General features: G+C 36.3%; 1 protein-coding gene across 9 annotated transcripts in view; it reads left to right on the top strand.

The window, feature by feature from the left end:
* Nucleotides 1-11,973, top strand: part of Mbnl3 (muscleblind like splicing regulator 3) — a 97,217-nt gene that overhangs the window by 51,494 nt on the left and 33,750 nt on the right. The gene's annotated exons all lie outside the window — the stretch shown is intronic.

Genomic DNA, 11,973 nt, shown 5'->3' with positions numbered 1-11,973 from the left:
ACACACACACACATACACACACAATACTGGAGGATGCTTAACATCAACTTCTACACTCTACGTACTTGCATACACGTATGCATCTCTCCAAACCTGTTCACACATGTACCACATACATATACTACAAACACACACACACACACACACACACACACACACACACACACCCCACATACTTTAGACTGGCTGTTGTAGCACACACCTGAAGTCCTAGGACTGAGAGCTTAAGAAAGAAGGATCACAAGTTTGAGGCAAACTAAGGTACCTACTGACATCCCATCTCAAAACCAAAGTTTAAGTGAAGCTTTAGTGAAGAACTCCTGTTCTCTCTGTTATTTGTTTCGCGTTAGGTGCTGTCTTACTATTATAACTTTTTGTGGCTAGCCTGTAATAGTGCCTTTAAACTAAAGCACTTATTCAGTGAAACAAACATCGTGTGGATGAAACTTTTATGAAATTATTGCCAACTTCCTTCACTCAGTGACATTTAGCCCAGATTTGAAGGCTAAGTAACTGCAGATTTGTGCAAATGGAATTCTATCCCTCAGAATCATAGGCCTGTTCTTTATCCAAATGTTGTTGAATGTTCTATAAATGTTGCATTTTGTGTACTTTTACCTTATATTGATACCTTCAGTGTTTTTCTGTCTGGCTACCATTAAATATTATTTTTTAAGAATTTTGTGTGATAATCTAGTAAATTTTAAACATAGCTTTGTATTAAAATGTTTAGAATTGAATTTGATAGCACAAGGCAGAGTCAAGATATTATTAGAATCATGATTAATGATAATGAGATCATTCTTATTTCTTGGAGTCTGAACATAAAGGCAATGAAAAATTTTAATACAGCGAAGCCATGCAAACACTTTTTAAAAAATCTTCAATAACTACAATTTAGTAGAAAGGCTCTGCTTTGAAAAGAAATAGAAAAATACTAAGATTATCGTCTGAAAATATAATTTTGTAAGGTTATCTAGGCACGCATGTGAATTATTTTTTAAGCCAGTACACTCTCTGCACTCTCCCCATGTTTATGACTGTTCCTGGATAGCAATGTCCGGTATTCAAAAGAGAATATTTTGAGCCCTGTGAAATCCTCAGTAACCCAGATATGAGCCAGTTTAGACATCTGACTCTGCTTTCTTTCAAAACCGGGAAAGATAAGATGAGCATGGTAGCCAGTGTCTGTGATCCCCGAATTTGGAGACAGAAGTGAAGTGTCAAAAGCTCAGGGTCTTCTATGGCTGGATTATCAGTTCCTGTCCGGCCTGGGCTACATGAGACCCCATCACAAAGCAGACAAATAACAACAGAAGGACAGACAGACAGAGTCAAGTTCCTGGAATTATTTTTTTTAATGTTTCAATAAAGAAGAAAATAAGTGACGTATTTTACGTATTTAGTAGCATTCAGGTGAAGTCAGCTTTGATAATGACTTCCATAACTGTGATTTGAATGTGCTAATGTACAACTGACCTGTCAGAAGAATCAAGGCTCTTTTCTTCAAATTTTATGTCTTGTTTTGATGGCATGTGACATCTATTCCGTGTTCTGAGAGATATCTCAGGGAAATTCCAAGTATCCCCATCACTTGCTCTTCCTTTTTCTCAGCTACCCAAAGTCATCCTGGTCACCTTTGCTATCTCTGCTATATTCCTAACCCCTCAATAGGCTTCAAGTCCTAGTGTCCCCTCTGCCTTTCCTTAGGCTCTGCAACTTGGAGAGAGATGAAGCTGACCTTCCATGAGAGATGCTTAGTATTGAATGATTTCCTTGATCAGGGAAAAGGCAATGCAATCGAGTATGTTTACCTATTTACTTACAGTTACCTAAAAGCTCTGTATTACACCTGGGGCCCAGGCATGAACTTTACTGTAGATTTGGGATATTTGATATACTTATCAAATTTTAAAAGAACATCCTGCCATCCCTACTACGTCAAGTTTACACTTCAGGCTTAATGTAATGATCCTATTGGAAAAATGCCTTTCTTCTAAGTCATTTTCAAAATTTGTAGACAAATGTAGCTGTATAAATGGAAATAGAGCAGGTCAACATGGGACGAATCTGATTCTGGGTCTGAGTTGCCTTTTTTTACAGTTTGTTAAGCTCCTCAACGACTTCATTTGGACATGTTATTGTACTGTGAACATTCCACTATTGAGAACTAGAGATCTCAGCTCAAAAATCGGTTTCCAGTGATACAATCTCATTGATACCCAAATCACATCATAATGTGTTCCATGCATTCGGTACAAGTATTTTTCAGTCTGAAGTAAAAATGAAGAGGAAATGCAGTAAGTGCAACTGCAGCTAATCTTAATATAAAATGGCAAAAGAAAAATACGTGTAACTTGTCGAATAGGTGTTGGTATTTTCTTCATTATGTGAAAGAGGGTGACTGAGAATGTAAGACAGCCATAGCATGTTTAAGGCTCTCAGTGCTTCACCAGCACTGTGTAGGAGAGGGGATATTGTGTGTGTGTGCATGGGCGTGCGCGCATGCGCGCGTGCGTGCGTGCTTGGGTGCATAGTGCACACATATAAATAAGCCCATGTATGCACATGCAGAGACCAGAGGATGACTTTGGATGTCTTTCTCTAGCTCTCTCTGCCTTATCACCTGGAGACAGGGTCTTTGCTTGAACCAGAGGTTAGTGGCTTCAGCTAGACCGGTCAGCCAGGGGAGCTCTCAGGATCTTTGTGTCACCAAGATTACAGATGAACTTTGTCTCTAGTGCTTGCTTTGAAAGTTAGGAATCTGCTGATCCTCGGCTTTATATTATCCATTTTGAGACATGGGAGTCAGCATTGGGTTGTTTGTTTTGAGGTAAAAGCAAGAAAATGCTTTTACCTCATATTTTCCAGATAGGTGTTACTGAGGGATGAAGAGGAGGAGTGATGTTTTCAAATGACTAGAGTTTCTGCAGCCAGTGAAGGCATGAATTTAAGGCAAATTAGGGGGAGGGTTTTTTTTTTTTTCCAATTCCATTTGAGTCCTTAGCAAACACTCAGAAAAACACTCTGGCAAAGGTTGGAGAGCAAATATACTCACCATGGAACCAGAGCTCTCATGTACTTACTTGCCATTATAACTAATAGCTCTATTTTTGTAATCAGAAAATGAATTCATTTCCTAGTAACTTTGAAAAGCCTCATCTTTCGTTTTAGTGATCTATGTTGGCTTTTGTATACACCACTGCTAGCACCATTACTGATGTCAGAGTCATGGAGGAAAAATGGGCAACTCTTCACTGTGGCCTTTTAGAAATAGAATTCTCAGCAACAGGAAAAGATGCTTGGTAAAGAGCTAAATCTAGTGTTTCATAAATAGAACAGTATTCCCTGAGAGCAGAGGTGCACAGAAGGATGCTGCCACAGTACCTTTATCTGGGCACTTGATGTGTGTTCTCTTGCTGTGTCCCACATCTGCTGAAGAAGACAATAAAAGAGTAGGCTTGGCCTTCTGTTTTCAAGAAACCCCACTAGTGATTCTGATGAACGCAAATATTTGAAAGGCCTTAATTTAGAGGGAAAAAATGTAACAATTCAAGATAATTCTTCAGTGCTGCAGAATCTTTACAACTGGGCCTTGTTTTTCCCAGTGGTTTATAACCTAACATTTCTTAATATTCTTTGATCATAGAACTTTACTTTTATGGATCATATAGAAACTTCTCATGGAATGTTGTATAGGCAATTAGCCAAGAAGTATATTACTGGATAAATATGTGAACCTGAAATGAAGTAAAATGATCTTAGCCATATGTCTGTTCTAATGCTTTAGAAAGGGTAGTGAGTTTCTGTTCCTCCAAAGCTCTATTGTCAGTGTTGTAAAACATGCAAGATACACATACAAAATTTTAAAAGCAGCAAGTGTGTTATTTGTGTGTGTTTACATATGATATGTGCAAGTATATATAGCATACGTATGATACACATGTGTGTATTTAAGCATTTTTGCATTTTATGAGTCAATTTAGCTTCCAAAAGGTTGGCTTGTTGATAGTAAAAAATGGGAAATGAACTGACTCTTTCATAACCAGATTTAAAATGAGATTCAACTTTTATTATTTACCTATTTTGTATAATATTTAAAATCCCTTTGCTGTATATAATCATTGGTATTTTAACAATTAGCTTCTTCTTTTACAATCTATTCTTTTGGGGGTACAAAGGTTTTTGAGCACTTCACACATGTATATATCATATCTTCATCAAGCTACCCCACTCCCTCCCCTCTAATCCCTTTCCCATCCCACCACCATTCCCTCCCTATTTTATTTGTTCTTCTTATTTACCATTATTATACAATCTGCTCATTGCTTTATCCTTCACACTAACTAGAAACCATTCACGATTTGTCTGACTTTTGTATCTTTTTAACAGATGTAATAAATGAAATATAATATTGATCACAATAATGATAGAAGAACTGTGTCAACCAAAGAATGTGATGTTCTATGCTTTTGTATATAAGAAAGATGATTTTGATATATTTTATTAGGATTCTAATATTAATTTCTGCTGTGTTAATTTTCAGAAATATTGCTGGTTTTATTTTCTGAATACTGGGACTAGAACCTGGAGCCTTTGGCATGCTGGCAAGTGTTCTACCACTGAGGTGCACTCTAGCCTTTGTTAGTGATAAATCATAGTGTAGGATAGTTGTATACCAGGAGAATAATTAGCCTTGTAAATGCTAGTTTGTTGAGAGAGAGGAGAGAGCAGAGGTTGAAGTAATTTAGGCGAATGAAAGCAATATGTGACTCTGCACCTTTATCTTCTGATCCTCTACCTACTAAAATGTGGTCATAGCAATTGCTTAACAGTAACATCCATTCTTATGGGAGAGATCTCACTTTTTAACATCATGTTAAGTACAGTATAATGTAATAGTTCCAATAGAGAACAAAAATGATACAAATAGCTGTAATTTGTTAGACTATTTTTGGTTAATTGTAAGCAAGTATTTTTATTTTATTTCAGATATGATATTATTTTGTTTCCAAAATATAATAAATTTCACCCAGCCCCTATAGTCTTTTAAGGAACCTATAAAGTATATGGGATTAGGAATTACTTGTAGAGAAAGTTAACAGGACTTGGATTATAAATCTAGTGTACTTGGATTCCACTTTAGTATTCTTTCCAGGAGAATCTACATTCATATTAAAATGCATTTCTTCTTTGTTTAGGAAAACTATGTTTGGATTATGACTAGTCTGTTAGTCAGGTTTCAGTAGCTACAACAAAATACAAGAAAAGAAGATAGTGTGTATTTTATCTACAGTTTCAGAGGATTTTATCTGTTATCTATCCTGAGATCTGTTAAGTCCTGTGATTGGAAAGCTTGTAGCAAAGGAAAATGGCCCATCTCCTGTTGGCCTAGAAGAAAAGATAGATAGATAGATAGATAGATAGATAGATAGATAGATAGATAGATAGATGGATGGATGGATGGATGGATGGATGGACAGATAGATGGATAGGTAGGTAGATAGGTTAGATAGTTAGAAATAGAAAAGGAGACTGATTGATTGAACTTATAGTCAATATTTCAAATGATCAGAACTGGGCCTAATAGCATAACGTTTATAGTACCTCCTAGTAGAGTCGCCTTCTGGTTAGCAAGTTTTCACTCATGACCCTTCTGTGAATAGTGCAGATCTAAACCAAAGTAATTACTTCTAAATGGTTGATTCTTGTAACACTGAATTTGTGATTGTTAGTGTTTTTTTTTCTTGACATACTGTCTCTAAAAGTATGTTTGTCATTCTGTAGAGTCAGTTGTTTTCCCCTTTACAAGAGCTAGAGTCTTGTCATCAGCAAATATCTGTAGCAAATATCTTTTATTCTTAAAAGTTGTGGAAAAGAACTAAAGGACAAATTGAAGAGTTGATATGTGTACATTACTGATATATTTACATGATGTAGCCACCTACCCATTTATATGTGAAATCCACAATGTTCATGGAACTAAGCTTTTGGTGGGGAAGGCTTTTGTGGGATGGTATGTGTGTACTGTGTTTGAGTTGTCATTTGCCTCTGTTCTGAAAGGAATGAAATATGGCAGAAGAACAGTCTGTACTGTCCCGTTCAAAACAAGGTTGAACTTTTTTCCCTTTTGGAGTTTTTGTCCAAACTTTATCACTTTGTGATAATGTTGAAACTACAGTACTCAACCCCTTGTGATCAGAAAGCCTGCTCCAGAATGAAAAGACTGTGTTTTTCAGCTTCTTCCCTGAGGGTAATAAGAATGGTCACAAAATGCCACTCTTTCTCCATTGGTTCTCTTGGTAGGGTTTTAATGAGCTCTTCCTTTTGTTGGGTCTTAGTGGTCAGGGCTCAAGCTCCCTTGACCTAACTCCTGAAAATTTAGCATTGTTTCTCCCAAATAAACCAAATAAAGCCTGAAACTTGTGTAAAAAGAATCATTCTACTTCCTGACATATAAAAGACTATTTTTTTTTGTTTCAGTGACTAGCTAGTTGCTATATGTTTTAGTGCCCCCTCTTTCTTAAACCTGTGTGTGTGTGAGTGAGTGTGTGTGTGTGTGTGTGTGTGTGTGTGTGTGTGTGTGTGTGTTTTGGATGAGTACATACATGTGGAGGCCAGAAGTTGATATTCAATATCTTCCTCTACCATTCTCCACCTTAATTTTGCGACAGAATCTTTTTTTTTTTCTGAACCTGGAGTGCATACTTTGAAAGAAATTATAGATGTTATAGAATAATATAGGGTTGACATTTTCATAAATATATATCATTATGCTTTTCCTTTGCGTTCTCTCTCTGCCCGCTCCTATTCTCCATCTCCCCGCTGATCCTCTTTGCTCCCACAGATAGCCCTTCCATCTGCTTCCAGGTCACCTATACTCCCTTACACTCTCTTGTTTCTCTCTGCCCCTCCCTTTTCAATCTCTTCCTCACCCATCATGGTTTGTTTTTCAAAGGAAGAAATTAAATAGTCAATAATTATTTGAAAAATTGTTCAACGTTCTTTGCCATCTGATACACAAATTAAAATTTCCTTGAGATCACATCTCATCCAGTTCAGAGTTATTTTCATTAAGGAAACAGGTGTGTGATGAGGGCAAGAAAGAGGAACAAACTCCTGGAGGCAGTGTGAACTGGTGCAACCATTACTGAATGCAGTAAAAAGACATCTCAATAGACCAAAGACAAGGCATGTACAAAAAGACTCAAGTCAACATATTATAGGAATACGTGCACATCAATATAAACTTCACTATATGAAAACTACATTTTAATTACATTTATTTATATGTATGTCCTTGTGCACATGAGTGCTATAGCGTGCGTGTGAGGGTCATAATACAACTTGTATGAGCCACTTCTCTCCTATGCTGTGGGTGCCAGAGATCAAACTGTGGTCATCAAGTATGACAGCAAGTACTCTTAAGCACTGTGACACCTGAGAAAGACTATATTTAACATTTAGTTACCTTGCCTATTTATTTCCTAGTCACCCTAAATATCTATGTGCTTAATAAAATAGCTCTCATTCTACATATATTTGTTAAATAGTTTCTGGCTATAATTAATATCAATTAATATTCAGTCCTTCCTAGAGGGAATGTGAAGATTCAGCTAGTGAAACTGTTTGAAAGTATCTATTAAACTATCCTCAGTTTAGCTCTACCAAAGTATTAGAAGGCAGTAATGTGTCTTGGTCTTTAGAATGTGACCTGTGGCTAGGATAAAGCACCTAGGTTGAAGTCTACACTCTATTCTCTTCTTAGTTCTGTCAGCCCGGGCACTTCCTTCCTTTTATATTTCAATTCTCTCCACTAGGAAGAGTCAATGAAGTAATGTATTTATAACACTTTGACCAGTGTGTGATAAACACACAATGAAGGCAGCCACCTGTATTAGGATGGATACACGGTGAAGAAATGCAAAACAGCTAGGTGAGGCACACACATCTGTAATCCCAATACTCCATAGCTGAGGCACGAAGGTCGTGAGTTTCAGTTGAAGCCAGGCTAGGCTTTATGGTAAGACACTGAGTCCCCCAAATTAAACCAGTTCACACCATCCTATAAATTCTTCAAATGACTTTTTGTTGTGGTGGGATTAGTAGAAAACCTAAACATGTGTTAACAATAGTCACATGACAAGTAACCTAAGCTAAAAGTGTATGTACAACTTTCCTGCAGCATCCTTATGGATAGTATGAAGACTTCAGCATTCCCTCATCCTTATAGAACCTAGGAGGTAAAAAACTCACTGCAAAATGTGAATGGGATAAGATAAAAAAAAAATGCTCCAATTACTTTTAGTAGAAAAATCTATGTGTGAGACCTGCATATTGATGTTTTCACCCTACCTGGCTTATTTTACTTTATGGGCTTTATGAAATATTTTCTAGACTGGAATTTGACTCGCCTTATATAGAAAGTATAAACAGATGAACTCCTTTAATTTTTTTCAAAAGTCCCATTTTCTAAACTTTATCCTGGTTGACATGGAAGACACAATATACCTAGGGTAGATTTGTTTTATTTTTATTGTTCTATTCCAAATTGAGGACTCCACTCAATAAAGTACGGATTAGATTGCACTGTAGCATGGTGACATCTTTCTGTGCTGAATATAAAGTTTTCACACGGTAAAAAGTACCGCATCTTTATAAGTATACCAGTCCTTCTATAAGTCTTCCAGCTTTTTAAATTACTTTGGGAGTAAAACTGATGTATTTTAAAAAGAGCTAATTAATTCTCTCTGTTCTTTGCTTTGCTTAATTTTTACCTCTTGTTTGGGATTTGGAGATACACATCTTTTGGCAATGATGGTATTTCAACTTCTCTGTAAGAGCATGAGGCATTTATGGTTGAAAGATTGATTTCTTTTAAAACATCAAACATTCCTTACTCTCTTTATTTTCCTTAAACTGATCTATGTTCTAGTTCCGTTGTGTGTAGATGCCCTGACTTAGGTCTTCGATTGGTAGGAACGGTTTCATCGCTGTCAAATATTCAAAGCTCACCAAAAGCACAAGGTGAATTTAATGACATTGCTGGATTGACTGAACCAGGCTTGAAGAGGATCATTTTAAAACACACTTTTTCAAAAAGTTATGGCAGTGGTCTCATTTAGGGCTCTTTGTTAATTCACTTTATATCTCTGAAACACGTATCTCTGAATTCATAAGAAATTGAGGAAAGTTAGTGGGTATTAAAGCAAGACAGAATCAGTTCTTTTCTTGTCTACAGAACATAGAAGATAACTGACCTAAGTTTTAGATGAATTTCAGACACATTTTGCTGAAAATGCCATTTTATTTAAATATAGTACACTTGGGGTTTGGAGTTTTATTTTGAAATTGTATGACACTCTAAACTGTCTTGACCCTAGAGGTTACATTTTTAAATAAATCTTAAATAATGGGTTTAGACTACTCTAGATATAGATAAATATATATGAAATGACTAAGAAAATGTGACTTAGTTCATGCTGCCAAAGATTTTAGAGGTGGTCTCTGTCACCAAGCAAGACTTCCTGTTTGGAAATTATATATTTGCCATTAATTGGAAGTATGATAGGAGTGTGAGGAGAACGCTAGTTGTCATGTGAATACATTTGTCTCTTTCAGAGGTTTGTAACACGATCTCACTCTTACAAACTTAGCAACCTGTAAACATTTTGATATAGTGTTCTTAAAATTCTTTATCTAAAAAATGTTTATCTTTAGCACAAGAACACCCGATTTTTATCTTTATGTCTCTAATTTTAAAATGTACTAGTAAGTTATCATAGCACTTATTATACAACTTTTGTGTGGATGGATACATAGCTGGATTTTGTGACATAATCATCAAACTTACTGACAACACACTGAGTCTTGCAAAACTAACTTTTAAAAATCTGAACAATAATTAGCATTTTCTCATCTCATGTTCTTATATGTTTAGAAGATATTTATCTAAACCAAATCCTTGTTTGGAACTTGTATTTCACATTGAGGCAGGAAATGTAATTTTGCTAAATGGAAACCCCAATGTTTAAGCATAGCACATAACTAAACCCCATAGGAATCAAGAGAATTGCCAAATACCTTCCTACTTCCTGAGTTTTAGTACAGTTAAAACTCACTTGAGACCCTTAAGTCATGGAAAACCTGGAGTAACTGGCTTGGTTCCAGGAGAAAGAAGTCCCAGTGTAGAAAAGCCAGTTTGACGGAGGTGACTTGCAGTTCTGGCCTCAGAAAGCAGTCACACAAAAGAAAGCTACAGCAGGCTGGACTGAACGGCCTGGGCTTGCTGGTGGGATGTTGTTTTGTAGCAATCAAAGTAAAACATTCCCATCTTGTTAGCTTTGAGGAGATGCAGTCTAGGCAAAGACCAAACAACAAGAAATATTGCAATAGAAAATCATTTTTTTGATTTAGGATGGAAATGAAAATGGACATAAAACTGAAGCAACAACAAAACAACCCTGGCCTACACCGTGCCATGAGTTCTAGTATTCTCTTCAGTTTGTTTATCTGTAGCATGAGGAAGATGAATTTGATTGGTATTTTCACCAGCCCCTCAATAGAGATATAATAGTGCACATTTGATGTAATGTGGTAGTTTTTACTAATTAAACAATGTTATAAAATACTGAGTGAGCAAGAGTGAGCAGATTTCTTTGCTGAAAGACATATGGGACTCTTGTATATTTTCACTCACTGAGAAAACTATATATTATGCCATTTCTTCCAACTATTTAAATCAAGACTCCTTGTTTTTGATAATCCTGCTTTAGAACAGTGGTCTGTAGTACACCTCCTAACAAATGCTAAACTAAATGATTTTCAAGGCTCTTTCCACATTTGTCATTTAATGTTTCTGTTCTATGTCCATCGATGTATAAAGTTCCCCAGAATAGTATCATTTCATTCACTTGGAACCTACTAAATCTGAATCATTTTTTAATTCTACTCAAAGACTCTGTATTACTAATGAATAAAAATAAATTCAGGACTGTGACTAGCAAATGATTCCTAAATTGATTGCCACTTCTATGATATATATATATTTATATTCAGCAGTGTGAGCCTATTATAGCCATTACCTGGAATATATTATTTTGTCCATTAGAATTAGCCATGGCCTTGACATTTACTTTGTTTTCATTGTATTTTTATTTTATGTGTAGGGGTGATTTGCTTGTATGTATGTTTGTGCATCAAATGAATGCAGTGTCTGTGGAGACTAGAAAAGGGTGTCAGATCCTGGGCTGGAGTTACAAATGGTTGTGAGTCACTATGTGGGCCCCAGGAATCGAACCTGTGTCCTATAGAAGACAGGACTCTTAAGCACTGAGCCATTCTTCCAGCCTTATTTTTAAAATTATTCCTTTTTATTTTTTAACGTTCATTAGTCTTCCGCTTACTTGTATGTCTCTGTGAGGGTATCAGATCCCTTAGAACTGGAGTTACAGACAATTGTGAGCCACCATGTGGTTGCTGGAATTTAACCTGGGTTCTTTGGAAGAGCAAGCAGTCAGTGTTCTTAATTGCTGAGCCATCTCTCCAGCCCTGCCCTTTGTTTTAATATGAATAAACACACATTGGCAGAAAACATTATTCCAATTTTGTGTTTTTAGTATGTACTCGGATAAATTTTATGTGAGTATATATAGAGATGTGACATTAAGCTCTCATTTTCCTGGACATTAATGGATGAGTAGTCCACAGACAGAATTAAGAAAGAAAGTTGGCCTCCCTGTTTAACCTCTCCCTAATTGAAAAGCCTTAAAAAATATAAAAGCCTCATTTTCATGCAGTATTTTGTGTGCTCAAAAATTTGTTGTATAAGTTTGGAGTCCAGCTGGAAGTGTAGCTCGAAGATAGCGCGCTCTGCTGGGGACAGAGTCCAGCTCCACAAAATAAATAAATTGGCTGTCACATCCCATGTTCTTTCTTGTCCTCACCTAAAGAGGGAGCTCCAACGGGCAGCAC

This window comes from Mastomys coucha, chromosome X, assembly GCF_008632895.1.
Source record: "Mastomys coucha isolate ucsf_1 chromosome X, UCSF_Mcou_1, whole genome shotgun sequence".
Classification (NCBI taxonomy): domain Eukaryota; kingdom Metazoa; phylum Chordata; class Mammalia; order Rodentia; family Muridae; genus Mastomys; species Mastomys coucha.
Note: the sequence above shows the minus strand (reverse complement) of the source record. Positions and strands in the feature narration are given on the sequence as shown.